The sequence below is a fragment of the Triturus cristatus genome, chromosome 1_2 (assembly GCF_964204655.1).
Source record: "Triturus cristatus chromosome 1_2, aTriCri1.1, whole genome shotgun sequence".
Lineage (NCBI taxonomy): Eukaryota > Metazoa > Chordata > Amphibia > Caudata > Salamandridae > Triturus > Triturus cristatus.
The window spans coordinates 333058397-333073632 of record NC_140580.1 but is presented as its reverse complement, the minus strand read 5'-3'; the positions used below and the strand labels follow the sequence as shown (position 1 = coordinate 333073632).

The following is a 15236-nucleotide window of genomic DNA, read 5'->3' as shown; positions in this document are numbered from 1 at the left end:
TAGTCCCCTCCTATCATCACTCTCCCCAGAATTAGTAACAATAAATAGTTGCCCACTGCACACGTAATTCTGTTTTAATGCGGCTGTGGAATATGGCCGTGAGTACTTTTACGTATGGATGAAATCCAGAAGCGCTCGTAATTGGGAGCGTTGGTGGAAGAGAATGATGCCGGGAATAGGCATAAATGACATATGAATAGGAGAATGTTTTTAACTTTTGGTTTCTTGGCACTTTGGAGTTATGAAAAGACCCGCAGCCGCTACTCCTAGGTGTTTTAAGAAGAAAAAAGAACCATTAAAAGATGGCGTTTACGTCGGGCGATCAGGTGATGTGACTATTAACCAAGTCACATGGTGATACCCTTCTGGGACGTGCACTTGAAGTAGAGCGCGAGGAGAGTAGTAAGACGCTGTGATGAGACAGAGCGAAGTACACATGTAAACGCAGTAAGAGTGTGCATGATACCTGTATGGGCGGTGAGAGAGCCTCGAGGTATGACCCCTTAAGGTAATTAGCTATAGAGGGAAGTTGAGCGCCCGCATTTATGACAAACAGGATGGTCAACCTGTGTCGTGTAAAAAAAAATCCCATTATTGAGGGGATGGTAACCGAGCAAAAGTTGTACTCGTCTATTGCCTTGCGCTCAGCGTGAGTCCGTGGGCAGTAGAGGGATTAATGCGCCTGTATGTGCAATTCATTTAATTGAACAGGGTGGACATTAATTGATTTTGAGAACAAAATGAAATCTATTTACATGTGTTCACAGGTATACTAACGGCAATGCACAGTGCCGACGGGGGACTTACGGTTGAAGGACACCCCCTTACATGATGGGAAACCGGCATGACTATCATGGGCTACACCCTGGTAAATATGCTTTGAACTCTGTGTCATATAACTTACCTTTTGACACAGCTGTCATTAGATGCAATGGAGGATGTCCTGACTGGTTGGAATTTTTATTTGTGCTTTGTTTTTGTTTATCAGTCACCCTTCGTCTAAAATTTGAATTCCATGAAGTGAACTTTGGCCCTGAACCCTGACGAATTTGCCGTAACAAAAGACTGGCAATGAAACATTTTAGCCCATCCTAATGTGGTCTGCAACATGCAGTTTGTTTTTAACCTTGAGTAGGCTCACAGCTTGAAATTAAACTAGGATCTTGAATATGTGAGTCATAACTCGATTTTAGTTGGAGAAAAGTGTTACTCTTCTTCACATTCTGGGGTCTTGTTTGACATGAACACGCTTTTGTGCAACTTTCCTTAATTGCTTTTCACCTTTTACTTTTTACACTGGACACTTTCTTTTTCTTTTCACGGGTCACGGGTAACAAAGTTACTGATGATGAGAAACTTGGGCTAACTGGTGAGAACCGATCAGCCGCTCCTCTGGTGAAGCTTACATGAGGTTCTTTCATACCTTCACACATATTTTTTGTTTGTATACACCTTTTTAAGAGGGGGTACATCTATATGGGATGGTCTGATAAACGTGTGTTTGTTACAAATAATAATTTTTTGGGACATTTAGGACTGGATAAGACTGGTAATTGATTAAAACCAGCAGCTGGGTTGAGGACGTAGTCCCCCACCATTGGTTCAAAAAAGAAATTTGATTATGTCCCTTAGAGTCAGGTCTAGTGTGCTTATTGTCGCTTGTGAGTGGAGGGCGATCTGACTGGTATTTTCCCTCTTGAGCTCCTTATTGTGGAGGATTCTTTATGAGCACCCTAATCCCTAGGGAAATGTCAGGCTGCAGATCTGGTGTTTCCAGGAAGCAAAATTGTTGCATTTGTTCATCCTATTTGTGGCCTCCAGAAGCAATCCCTTTTGGCACCCTCTGCACTTGTCACAGTGGTTGCAGGTGAGTATAGGGTTAGGGGTGTCACCTGTCAAACATGTATAATCTAAAGTCCTCAGACCTGGGACTATTAGGGGTCCCTTCTATGTTTACTTAAAAAAATAAAATAATGATTGCAAGTTTTGTCATCGCTGGTGTAACCCATTGAGAACAATAGAGGACATGGTTAAAGCCTCACAAACATAAATGTTGCTCCCGAATCCATTCGCTAATGTTTACTAAAGTGCAACGAACATTTGCAAGGAGTACAATTGATGCCTTACAATACAATAACACCCTTCGTCTAATCTGGTTATCTTTATTTATGGACTGCAGTGCAGGGTGAAAATCTAAATTAGTTTAAACTCCTCACAACCTGGTTGGCTGGAAGCTTATACTGTAATGATGCATAGGAAATGTACTGGGGTACATCTGTAGTGCCTGTAAAGAACATTACCCCTAGGTCCCTCCTGTCCTCGTCCCATTCATAAACAAAGTGAGATAATCCTATCTCACCAACAGAAAAAAAGAACAAAGCAATGCTGGCCTGTGAGTACATAAATCTGACTATCCCAGCATTCCCTCTGTTCTTTTTTTCAGTCTTCCGATAGAATGGGACAAGGCAGGAGCTGGAGAGCTCCTGGTGTATTCACATTTGCGCTGCTGGGCAGTGGGAGCATTGCTGTGGTTTCACCTCTCCTTCCCAGCCTGGCTTGGGAGAAGATGTGTGGATTTCCTCCTGCTTGGTGTCTATGGATGTGGGGGAGTCCGGGCTGCCCCTCCTGGGTTGCCGGGCACATCGGGAGGTTCGGCTTCTCTTTGACGAGGTGGTTCCCGGGAGGGTTTCCCTTCCGGGTCTCGTTGCCTGACTTGGAGGTGTGGCCGGACGTTAGGCGCTGGTTTGCTGGTCGGCAGTGCTGCTGCTTTCAGAGTTAAGTCGGCCGGCCTGAGTAAGTACCGCATAGCGGTTTTTGTGTATTTCTTGGCAAATCCTGACTTTGATATTGTACTGAGCCTTGGTGCTTCTCCTGTAGATCGGCGGGTCGGGCTCGATTTGTGCTCCGTGGAACGGTCTTGGAGGCTGCCTGGTTCTCGCTGCTGTGGATCAGCTTGGGCAGATCTTATTGCTGTTTTGCCTGCATCTGGCAGAGGGTTAACCTGGTGTGTCCCTGTCCAGGTCACTTTGTTCTCTTGCAGCCATTCTTCCCTCCGGCACCGGAACTTTCTGACTCTTCTGCTTTGCACAGGTCCGGTCTAGTTGGTACCTAGTTGGGTGACCACCTTGGACTTCCAAGTGCTGTGGGCAGCTGGTTGTTGGATTCTTGGTGTTTGGTCAGCAATGGGGAAGCATTCCAAGAAGTGCAAGCATGTTCAGCGCTCCTCGTCTTCATCTTCAGAGTCTTCTTCCTCTCTTTCTCCTGTGTGGTCAAAACGGGGCAAGGAGGGTGATGATGCTCAGATCAAGAGGTTGATTAAGCAAACTCTGCGTGAGATAGGGGGCCCGTTCCAAGGGCTCTCTTCCTGTTCATTCCTCTCATTCTTCCTGTTCTGAGGAGGATTGGATGGGGGGTGAGGAACGTATGGGAAAATACATTGACAAGGATATGTTGCCGGACTTGCTTCAGCATGTCAAGTCCAATGTGGGTTTTCCTAATGATGAGGTGCCCAGCACATCTGGTGGTTCATTGCTGTTGCAGTTTCAGAGTTCAGCTGCTGTGAATATATCAGTCCATCCCTGCATCCATGAGGTTCTGCAGCGGAAATGAAGGGATCCTGACCGTATCATGCCTCCCAGGCTCATGGCTAAACTTTACCCATTTCAGGACATGTCTGAGGAATTGCCCGACTCCATTCCGATTGATTCCTTTGTGGCCAGAGTTGTGGGTCATACTTCCTAGGCTGAGGATGCTGTGATTAAAGATCCTGTGGATAAGAAGGTGGATGCTTCCCTTCGGAATGTGTACTTTAATTGTCATCTGGCCCTTTGGGCTGGCATTCATGGTACTTGCGTTTCTCAGTCTCTGATCTCAGATATCAAGGCCCTGAATCAGTTGATGGATGATACGTCTGACTGTTCTGGGCTTTTGCAGCATATCGAGCGGCTGGTGGAGCTCCTTTCTGATGTGTCCTTCGATGTGGTGAGGGCTTCAGCCCTTTCCGGTGGAGCTGGTGTGGTGGCTGCCGCAATCTTGTGTTGAAAGACTTGAAGACTGATTCTGCACAGAAAGCTTCTGCCTTGTGCTTCCCTTATCAGGGTACTATGATGTTTGGGGAGAAGTTGGAGGGCAAGTTGCATAGGCTTTTTAGGGAGAAAAAGAGCTCTTCTTCCTTAAGCATCCCTCCACTGCGGCTGTTTCTTCCACACCTATGTCTTTTGTTTGCCCCCCTTCTCTAGGCAGTTTTCCAAGGGTCAAGGGAGGTTCTATTCTCATCAGGGTCGGGAAAGGAAGGCTTAGCCCCCTCCTCCGAAACCTTGTTCCTGACTATATGGCTGTGGATCCAGGATTATTGGTCGGAGGTCGGCTTCTATTCTTTCTACCGGCCTGGTTGCAGTCTGGTTTCGATGTTTGGGTTCTGGACATTGTTTGTCTGGGTTATCGCATCGAGTTTTCGGAGCCTTCTCTGAATTCAGGGATTTGTGCAACTCCATGGCCATCCTGTCGGGCCAAGGTAACAGAGCTGTCTCTGGGGGGTCAAGTCTCTCTTGGCAAGAAGGGCGATTCAGGTAGTTGGGGGGGGGGGGAGGGGGGGGGGGGTAAATCCCTGATTTTTCTAGTTCCCAAAGTGACTGGGGGGTTCCAGCTGGTCCTCGACTTGAAGGTCGTGAACAGGTTTGTGGTTCATCTGCCCTTCAAGATGAAGACTCTTCAGCGGGTGATCCGTTGGTTCTCCTGGGCCATTTCTTGTGCACCCTCGATCTCCAGGACACTTACTATCATGTCCTTATTCACTCCAGCTCTTGTCGATGCTTGCGGTTTTGGCTTCAGGGCAGTATTTTTCAGTGCGGGTCCTGTCATTTGGCCTCAGTCTGCCCCAAGGGTGTTCACCTAGGTGGTAGCACCATTGGTGGCTTTGTTGCATCTTCAGGGTGTCCTTGTTTACTCGTGGGCAATTGGTGGATCCATGCTCCATCTCGGAATCAGTTGTTGGTGAATTGGTAAGTGGTGTGTTCTGTGTTGCTGGATCATGGGTTTCTGCTGTACATTCCCAAGTGTCAATTGGAACCCTCACAGGATTTGACTTTCATCGGGGCGCGCTTTTGCACCTATCTGAACCGGGTGTTCCTGTTTGTCTCTCGGGCACTGACCTTCGGTTCCATTGCTCTAGAATTCTTGACGGGGTGCTCTTTCCTAGTCCGTCTCTGGTTGAGGCTTCTGGGTCTCATGGTGGCGACCGTGTTTACAGTGGCTTGTGCGCGGTTTCATCTCAGGCCTCTGTGGTTATATCTGTTGGCCCGTTGGATTCCTTTGTCTCGCAATCTGGCCTTTCAGGTTCCGGTGTCTCCTTCAATCCTCCCTGCCCTGCGCTGGTGGACTGTGTCAGACAATCTTTCTTGGGGTCTGCCGTCACAGCCCTCGCGTCCGGCGGTCCTGATGATGGATGCCAGTGCTTTCGGGTGGGGGAGCGACATTGGAGTCCTGGTCGCTTAACGGTCGTTGGTCCATCCCGGAGGCGTTCTTCGAAATTGACGGATGGCTGTGTCCCATGCAGTCATGGGTTTCCGCAATCGGTTGTTGGGGCGCAATGTGGTGGTGCGTTCCGACAACATGGTGTCTGTGGCCTAACTGAATCATCAAGGGGTCCAGGTCCAAGTCTCTGAATGCGGTGGTGATGCCCTTGTTTTGTTGGGGGAGGGGCATCTGTTGTCTCTCACAGCTGTTCATACTCTGGTTGTGGACAACGGGGTGGCGAATGGCCTCAGACGTTATTTCCTCATCTCCTATGAGTTGTCTCCCGTGACTTTTTGTCTTGTGTACAGAAGGTTTGGTCTTTCTTATCTCAACCTCTTTGCTTTCCAGCACAATGCTCAACTGCCTCAGTTCTGCTTCCGGGTCCGTCAGGAGGGGTACTGCAGTTGTCAGTGTGGATGTTGAGAGGCAGGGTTGGGGGCGTCGGGATTTCCCTGAACATTTAGACCTGGCTCTGCAGCAGGCTTGTAAGCTGTCTACTTTGAAATCCTATGGGCGTCATTGGGGGAATTTCAAGCCCTGGTGTCTGACTCTGGATTTGTCCTCCCCTGGATTGCTCTTTGCCAGATGTTCTGCAGTTTCTCTGGGAGGGGTTTGAGAAGCGGTTATCTGTTTCCACTCTGTGGGCTCAGTGGGCTGCAATTTAGCATTCTGTTCCCCTTGGGGGAATTTGTTGGATGTTGAGGACTTGGTTTCTCGATTGTTTAGGAGTTTTTCTTTGTACCGTCCTGTGGTGCAGCTGGCTTCCTTTCCCTTTTGGTACCTTCCCCTGTGTTAAGGGTCTGGTGACTCCTCCCTTTGAGCCATTGGCTGAGGTGGAGATCAAATCTGTGACATTGAAGGTGTTATTTTGGTGGCCATTACTTTAGCCAGGCGCCTTGGGGAGTTGGGGGCTCTGATGGCTCGGGAGCCATTTTTGTCTTTTTCAGATGATAGGGTGGTCCTCAGGTTGGATTCCGCTTTTGTCCCAAAGGTGTCTTCTCAGTTCCTTCGCTCCCAAGAATTGGTGTTGTGGGCTTTGTGCTCTTATCCGTTGTTTGTCGATGACCTTCCTTGGTCCTTGCTTGATGTCTGCGGGGCTTTGCGTGTATCTTGATCGCATGCGTTCCTTTCGGAAGTCGGACTTCCTGTTTGTTTCTTTTGGGGTTTCCTCTCATTTTCCATTGGGTGCTGGCTGAAGAAGGTCATTATGTTGGTTTACTCTCTTTCAGGTTCCCCTCCTCTGGTGGGGCTTCAGGGGCATTCTACCTGGGGGTGGTGCCCCCCTGGGCTGAGGCAATTACTTGGGCTTTCTCTTATACTTTTGTGAGGCATTATCGGTTCCAGAATTTGCTGGGGGATAATTTTGGTTTGGGGGTGCTGCGAGCTGTGTGCTCCTGACTTCTTGTTCATTTGTGTCAATAAATCACTGGGTTTTGCTGTCAGCTTTGTGTCCTGGTGGTTTGTTGTTGATGAATGCCGGTTGTTGCTTTGATATTCTCACTTTGTTTATGAATGGGCCGAGAACAGGAGGGACCCAGGTGTAATGCCCTATTACTTTCTGGTAACCTTCATTACTCTTGGTCCCGTTTTCCTCATCCAATTCATTACAACCCTCCCTCCCGCTAGCGCTGGTGGCACCTGGTGCGACAATGTTTGCTGATGCCCCCCCAGTGACCACCTCCGCCACGCATTCCCTCATTACCACCCTTTAACAGTGCCCCTCAGGTCTCCATAACCTCTCTCTCTCGCAGATGCATCTAATTAGTTTTATAGCACCATTCATACCAGTATATGGTGTCAGAGCACTTTACATCACGCACATATTATACAGTGACAAACATATATGTGCAAATCAGTGTATAGGAAACGTTACATAAGACAGAGGACTACAAGGTGTAGGAGTCACAATTCACCGATAAAGGTAGGGAGCATAGTGTAAAAGTGCTTGGTCTGGAGAAGCATGAACTTAGAATTTTAAACATAACACCATGGTTGAGGGTTCTCTTTAATAATAGGAATTGATGTTCTACCCAAATGAACCTATTTTGCAATATTAGGATAATGATTGACTGGGGAAAAAATCATAATGCTCTAACCTAAACCTTGCAGTTTTCATGCAGCTCTATGATGACAGTTAATTGCTCACTGGTTTACATTAGGATTTTAACTTAATAATAACCAAAGCAAGTAACAATAGGATCTCTCTGACAAAAGCAGTAACCTTCTGGCCTATTTTCATTGTATGCACTTTGTGATCTGCATGTTACACTCTCTTTGCAGCAGGTATATTAACCCTTTGCGATACCTTACAGTGATTCAAAACTTCCACTTGAAAAAACTCTGATCTCTTCATCTCCAGGAAGATCTTTAATCACCAGAGTGATCTTGACTTTTTATTGTTGCCTGGAAATTGCTGGAAAGCAAAAAACACACAAATGCTGGAGGCAAAGAATACAACAGCAGGTGCTTTTAAAACCATAACTTACGGAGCCCAGACCCAAAGACAGCGCCTGGTACGGTGGAACCAGTTGCACCGCCCTAGAGCCGGTCCTGCCGGCAGCTCGTGCACACTGAGCAGGCTCCCAGAAGTCAATCCCAGCGCTCCTCTTACGCTGGAAATACTATTCCCAGCACGAGAGAAGTGCTGGGACTAGTATGAATGCTCTGGTTCGGCTTTCAGACAGGGACTAGGAGCCTGTGTCAGTTTTCCAGCCGACTGTACAACACAGCCAGGTGGAGAAATGCTAAGTGTGCATGACGGTTTAGCAGGCCCAAGACAGTTGGCGAAACCGCCATGTGCACTTCTGGTGACCACCACTACTCCTCCTCCCTGCTCCGACAACACATAGCCCAGCCCCACCCTGCCCTAACCTGGCTCCATAATAAAAATAAAATGATAATAACATAACGCTATAAACTTTGTGTTATTATCGTTTATTTTTCCTTTTCCACCGCTCTGAGAGCAGTGGGGCAACGCTTCTCCACCTTAGCAGAGGGGCCGCCGCTGTGTGTATGAGAGATAGGGGTGTGTGCGTAGTGGGTATTGTGAGGCAGCGGTCCATGCAGGGATCTAATGCCAAAATCTACACACAAGAAACAATCTCTTCCTGATGTACAAGGGTTCATTTAGACCAAACCCTAAGGTTACCATCCTTGGGTTGCGCCTGATCACTGATTGTGTATTCTGTGAGGTCCAGGAAAAAAGGAAGGAGGAACACCATGGGTGGAACACTGAGCATATGGCAGTTTTTGAGGTCTGCATCTGTTCCAGCCTTTGCCTCTACATTCTATGTCCCATTTCTCTGTCGCATGTCTGCTGCACTGTACCCTTTGCTTTTCTCCCAGGGCCTTTGCTCACTCAGGGGTTGGCACTTGATTGCGCCTGATTCCAGATGCAGAGAGCTGCAGCACACATCTCCTGGTAAACGGAGTCCAGAGGAAGCCCGCCACCAAATCACACACCAAATAAGGCCTAAAAAGATGCTATGTGACTTTTGTTGGAACTGTGCTTTGCTACATAGTGCTCTCAAGGCCTAGGGGATGGGGCCACTATGCCACCAGGGGCCAGCTGGTGTCACTATAAGCGACAACAAGGAAAGGGGTGAAAGATCACATTATATCATGCGTGTCTCTGTGTGTGAGTGGTGTGTGTGTGTACACACATGTTGCATATATAAATATATCAGAGTCAGGGTATTTGTACGTGTAAGGGAGTGTATGTATATCTGTGTACATGTCAGGGCATGCATGACATTTGGCCACAGCTCTTTGCATAATGTGGCCAACAAGTGACATAGCATTAGAATAGTAAGAAGAAATTCCGACATACCGGGGTATAACTGAGATCTTGATGCCACCCTTAGCACAGCCAGCCATGCATATGGAATGAATTCCTGCCACAGGATAGCTAAATCTCTCATAGAGAGGGGCTTCCCTATCATCTGGTGACACTCTTGGAGGAAGATGGCCTCTACTTTTTATTTATTTATTTATAGAGCGCGTCATTCATTCTACTGGATATCACGGCGCTGGGTTGCAGGAAACGCATGGTTGAGGTAATACTGGGTGCTTATTGACTGTCGGTACTTAATCCTTGGAAAATAGCTGAGTTTTAAGGTTTTTCCTAAATGTTAGATAGTCCACAGTAAGATGCAGTGATTGAGGTAGTTCGTTCCAGTGCTTAGCTGCCAGATATGAGAACGATCGGCCTCCTGCTTTCACTTTCTTTATGCGTTTAGGCCTGGCCAATGCTTGATGACGTGACCTTAGACATCTCGTGGAGACGTAGAATTCGATTTTATTCTGAAGAAATCTAGGGCTGTAGCGGTACAGGGCCTTGTATGCATGACCAAGCAACTTAAATCTTGCTCTTTGGCGCAAGGGTAGCCAATGTAGCTGTCTCATGCAGGCAGATGCTGAGCTAAATTTGCTTTTTTTATGCACCAGCTTGGCCGCCGCGTTCTGTACCACTTGTAGGTGTGAGAAAAGTTACTCTGCCATGCCTACGAACAATGCATTACCATAATCAAATTTGCTGATGAGTAAGGCCTGTGTGATTGTTTTCCTACATTCTAGAGGGATCCAGGGGAAAAGCCTTCTTGAGAGCTTCAGAGTCGCAAATCCTCTGCCACAAAGGACCCGCACATGATCCTGCATGGACAGAGTATTGTCAATAAATACACCCAGGTTTTTTGCCCATGATTTGGGTGCTGGAGCATCTCCTAGGGATTGAGGCCACCACGTGGCATCCCAGATCAAATTGGCTCCTCCGAAGAGCAGGATTTCAGATTTTCTAGCCTTTAGCTTCAAGCAGTGTTCAGACATCCAGGTTGCCATCTCCGATAGGCAGTTATTTAGTTTTACCCTGGTGTCCTCATGCCTTTCTTCAATGGCTATCATCAGATGTGTGTCATCGCATAGGAGCAGATACCAAATCCCCAATTCCTGCTGATCATTGTAAAAGATGACACATAGGCATTAGTTGCAACTGACGGGGAATTAGTGCCAAATGAGGAATATATGTTACTAATTTTATCAGCAAAAAATTTGCTGATCTTTTCACAGTCTTCCTCTGAGGGGACCAGAATTTGGGACATGCTAGCTGGTTTGCAAAGTTCCCTCACTATTCTGTATAGTGTTTTTGCCGAGTTGCAGTTCTCATTTATCCGAAACGCAAAGTAGGTTTTCTTAGCCTTCTTGATCGCGTTATTGTAGTTCCTCAACTCTATCTTTTATTTTGTCCTGTCTTTTTCCTGTTTGGACAGTCTCCAGTCATGTTCTACTGTTTTACACTTTCTTTTCAATGCCCTAAGTTCTGGTGAGTACCACTTTTCAGATTGGGGTCTGTTTCTCAATTTAGGTTTAAGGTTGGGAGCATAAACGTCCAGAGTGTTAGTAATTTCAGTTTCAAGTTTTACTGCTTCCATGTTGACCGGAAGAGTGCCGTGAACCATAGTTTTCTTGGGGGAGAAATGGGACTGAAACATACAGTACAGTCGGAATTCCTACCACTCTTTATTAAGGTGCAGGATCACTGGCATCTCCTGGCCAAGCTTGGCATAAGGTGGCCATCCCAGTTATAGAGACAGCAGTGCTGGCAGAGGGTGGGCATCTCTTGCATATGGCGAGGAATCACTGGCACTGGCAGCACAGACCTTCATGACCCAGCAATGAAACCCTGCTTTGTGCCCTTGGACAGCAAAATGGACAAGTGTCGCTCAACGGGCAGTTGCTGATATTTCTCGTCTAAACTTTGACTGTTAAGAAAGAATCAGGTTTTACTTGTCCTCCTAGCTTCAAAGTGAGCTAAGCAGACCTTTGAGAAACAGCGGTTCTACACTATCAGTAAGTAAGACCTAACTTTACAGCTTTGATCTAGCAGATTGGGACAGCCAGGCCCTTTCAAGAAGGTGACTTAAGAATTTCTGTAATTTTAAAGCAGGAGTCTTCAAACTGAGGGGCGGGCGCTCCTACGGGGGCCTCAAGTGATACCAAGGGGGGCACCAGGCTCTGGCTAAAAGAAACATTATGCTGATAACAGTGCTTTGTTTTCTGCAGAAATCAGCTCTGTAATGGGCCATCACAAACACCTTTTGCCATTTAGATCCTGGCTGGGAGAAGGTGCCAAATTATTGCAGATTTTTTATATAGCGCGATCTCGACCCGAAGGTATTGGAGCGCTTTACATGAGCACGGTTACTTACACATTGAGGCACGGGGAGATTAAGTGATTTTGCCCAGAATCACAGGATGTGGACGCGACCCCGAGGCTCGAACCCTGGTTTCCAGCCCCAAAGTCGGCAGTCTAGCCGACGGACCACATCCTCTCCCAAATGGTAAGGGACTCCAAATATTATTTAAAACACACACCCCCATTTCTAATAATTACACTCTGGATACTTTTACACATAAGTAAGGCCTGCCTGACCACAATAGTAGGTTTGTCAATCATCTATTTCATTGTATTTTTTAAAAAGGTGCAAAACTTTACTGCAATGTTTAAATACATCTAGGCATATTTAAACATTCCCAGGTTAATAGAATCATTGTGAAATTTTTGAGAGGGGCCCCAATATTTTTTTCCCCATGGGGGCACAACATTAAAAAGCTTGAAGACCACTGCCTAAATCTATTACCAGAAGAAGCTGAAGAATTTTCGTAGAGGCCTCCTCTCAGAAGGATGTAAGGAAGATCTTAAGATCCGAAATCCCAGAGGAAGCCTCACTGCAGGGAAAACCCACAACCAGTGGCCACACTCACATTAGCGCCAAGAGCCCATATGAAAAGCGACTTAGCGCTTCGCAAACTCTGTGTCCTGTACTTTAATATCCCATCAGGACGAACAAGCTGTAATCAGTTCTGTTCACTCACTCAAATTCAAGAGTTACCTTGCTCTGTGCTTGTAAATTGAATTTTATCCACCCATGTGTATCGAGGGAGAGAAATCTGTGTTCAGCTTCAACTCACAAACAGACAAATAGCGGACAATTAGAAAAAAACGAGTATTTCCGTTCAAATACGTGCCCAGAAGGCCTCTGAACATGTGATTTCGTTTTTTAATGGATTTGCTGGCAATACCAATGTTTTCAAATCCAAAACACGCATAAATATCCAACGAGCTGTCATTTTCATACTATACACACCCACCTCCAAGAAGAACCCACAAAGCCGGCCATTCCCTCTGCTGTATTAAGGAGAATCATAACTAACAACGCATTGCATCCAATAGCCCAGGCACCTTGCACACAACAGTAGGACATCCGAAAGGCACCGAACAACAAAGTAACAGTTTCCAAAAAAAGGGCCTACAACGAAAGATACGCACTTGCAGGAAACCTCGCCAAGGAAAACCTGATCCAGTGTGCTAGAAGCTAAAACTCTCAAACTGCTCTACAGAATGACTTGTGACTTGGCAGCACATCCGCTGCCCTACAGCCAATGACGAGGCGTGCAATTACTGATGATTTCCTTGCCTTTGATCAGTTGTTGAAACCATCAGTCTGTAACTCAGTTAATCACATTTTGAAAAAAATCTCCAACCCTTCCTGCTGAAACTTATGTTTGAATAATCAAGTCAGTGAAAATGTCCTTAACATTTGAAGACTAGCCTAGATCGGCAAGCAAGATGAATCTCTTGCATTCAAATTAACTTGGGATTAAATAGTTATATTTGAAAATTATAAACTTAACACCAGACATCCTGATGTCCGTTGCTGATGGGACGGGGCCTAGCATTTCGTACGGCACTGATCCTGATTTCGCATGGTTGCCTCATTTTGTGTTTGTGCCCGTTTTCTGTCTTTTGTCTGTCTTTTTTGTTATTAGTGCCTTTGTAATTGTCATTACTATACTATGTTTATTTTGCCTGTTTTTAATTTTTTTCATTGTACCTATGCCATTGTTGTGTCCTGCGTGCCTGTATTGCCCCCCTTTCCTGTCGCTGCTGCCCCCCTGCCGGTTCCCGCTCTCGCTTCCTAGCTGCGCTTCCCTCCCCCTTCCCTATTTAATGGCATCCGCTGCTCGGACTTGTGAGCAAAACCTCTGACCTCCTGGTCAGGGACTCTGCTCTCCGCCCCAGCAGCTCAGCTGTTGTGCCGCTGCCCCCTACACCTCTCTGAGTTGGTAGGGTTTCAAGGCCCTCCTCTACCCGCAGGCTCCTGCCTGTGCCTCATCCCTGGTGGTTTAGTGGGAGAGCCTTGCTCTTCTGCTGGTCCGCTGTTGTCTGTCTTGGGTTTGCACCCGCTTTTTTGTCTTTTGTCTGTCTTTTTTGTTATTTGTGCCTTTGTAATTGTCATTTCTGTATTCTGTTTATTTTGCCTGTTTGAATTCTATTTCATTGTACCTGTGCCATTGTTGTGTCTTTCATGCCCGTTTCGCTGCCCTTTTCCGCCGCTGCTGCTACCCCCGCGGTCTCTCCCCCCTGCCGGTTCCTGCCTCCCAGCTGGGCTTCCCTCTCCTTCCCTATTTAATGGGGCTGCGCAGCGGGTGCACCAAAGGCAAGCCCGTCAGCACCCATCTGCAACCTGACCGCGACCAGTGCCAGGAACACTCTCCGACCAACCACTGCTACGAGTCAGCTGCCCTCCACGCACTCAACCCTGGAAGGGACAACTGCCAGCTGTCACCCGTGGACAGTTCTACTGCTGACAATCCTTCACCATTCTCCGCACCCCCATGACCCCGCACTCAAACCGGACGCCAGCACCCCCGATGCCCTGAGGTGCATCCTCCTCAACGTTTTCTCCCTGCACAGACATACTGTAAAGATCTAGGACCTCCTCGATACCATCTTGCCAGACGTCGCCTTCTTCATGGAAACCTGGACCAAGTCCCCCACCGCCCCCGACATTGCCACTGCCATTCCCGACGGATGCAAGATCCAGAGGAAGGACCGCCCCAACCGCCCAGGAGGAGGACTCGCCATTGCACACTAGAGCCCCCTCCGACTCACCACCCCCAGCACGAGCGACTCCCCATCCACCACCGAACACCTCCATTTCCAGATCCAGACCTGCCCCAGAATGACCCTACGTGGTACCCTCATCTACAGATCTCCCCGACCTCCAACCACATTCACCACTGCCATAGCCGACCTCATCAGGCTCCACGCCATTGCCACCATGGACTACATACTCGTCGGAGACCTCAACTTCCACCTCGACAATCTCAGCGACCCCAACTCCGCCACCCTCCTGGACAACCTCGCCAACCTCTGACTGAAACACCTCCCCCAAACCTACACCACGCCCTCCGAGAAGGAACTGGAGAAAGGGCACCGAGGAGCACCTCAACTCCACCCTCATTCACGATCCCCCAACCACCTTGACCGACGCCAACTCTGCAGCCAAAGAACTTCACAGAGGGATCATCAACTGCACAGACAAGCTCGCCCCCTCTGCAACCCCGGAAAACAGCGTCCCAGGAAGGCCACTTGGTTCACCGCCGACCTACAAAAATCCAGATGCACCTGCAGATGTCTTGAAAAGCAATGGAGAAATAGCAAAACCTCCAAAGATCGTACCACTGATAAAAACACCTTAACGGAATACCAACAACTCATTAGATCCACCATAAGGACCTTCATCCGAAACAAAATCCATGCCAACACCAGCAACTCCAAGAAACTCTTCAGCATCCTTCAGGAATTCACCAAGGCCCCCAGCGTAGCCATGGACGTCACACCCTCCCAGGACCTCAGAGACAAACTCGGCTTCTACTTCCAC

General features: G+C 47.6%; 1 long non-coding RNA gene across 1 annotated transcript in view; it reads left to right on the top strand.

The window, feature by feature from the left end:
• Positions 1–377: 377 nt before the first annotated feature.
• Positions 378–15236, top strand: part of LOC146867269 (uncharacterized) — a 39930-nt gene continuing 25071 nt past the window's right edge. The window contains exons 1-2 of the long non-coding RNA XR_014966081.1: positions 378–508; positions 768–868. This is a non-coding gene — a long non-coding RNA (uncharacterized LOC146867269). The remainder of the gene's footprint in view (positions 509–767; positions 869–15236) is intronic.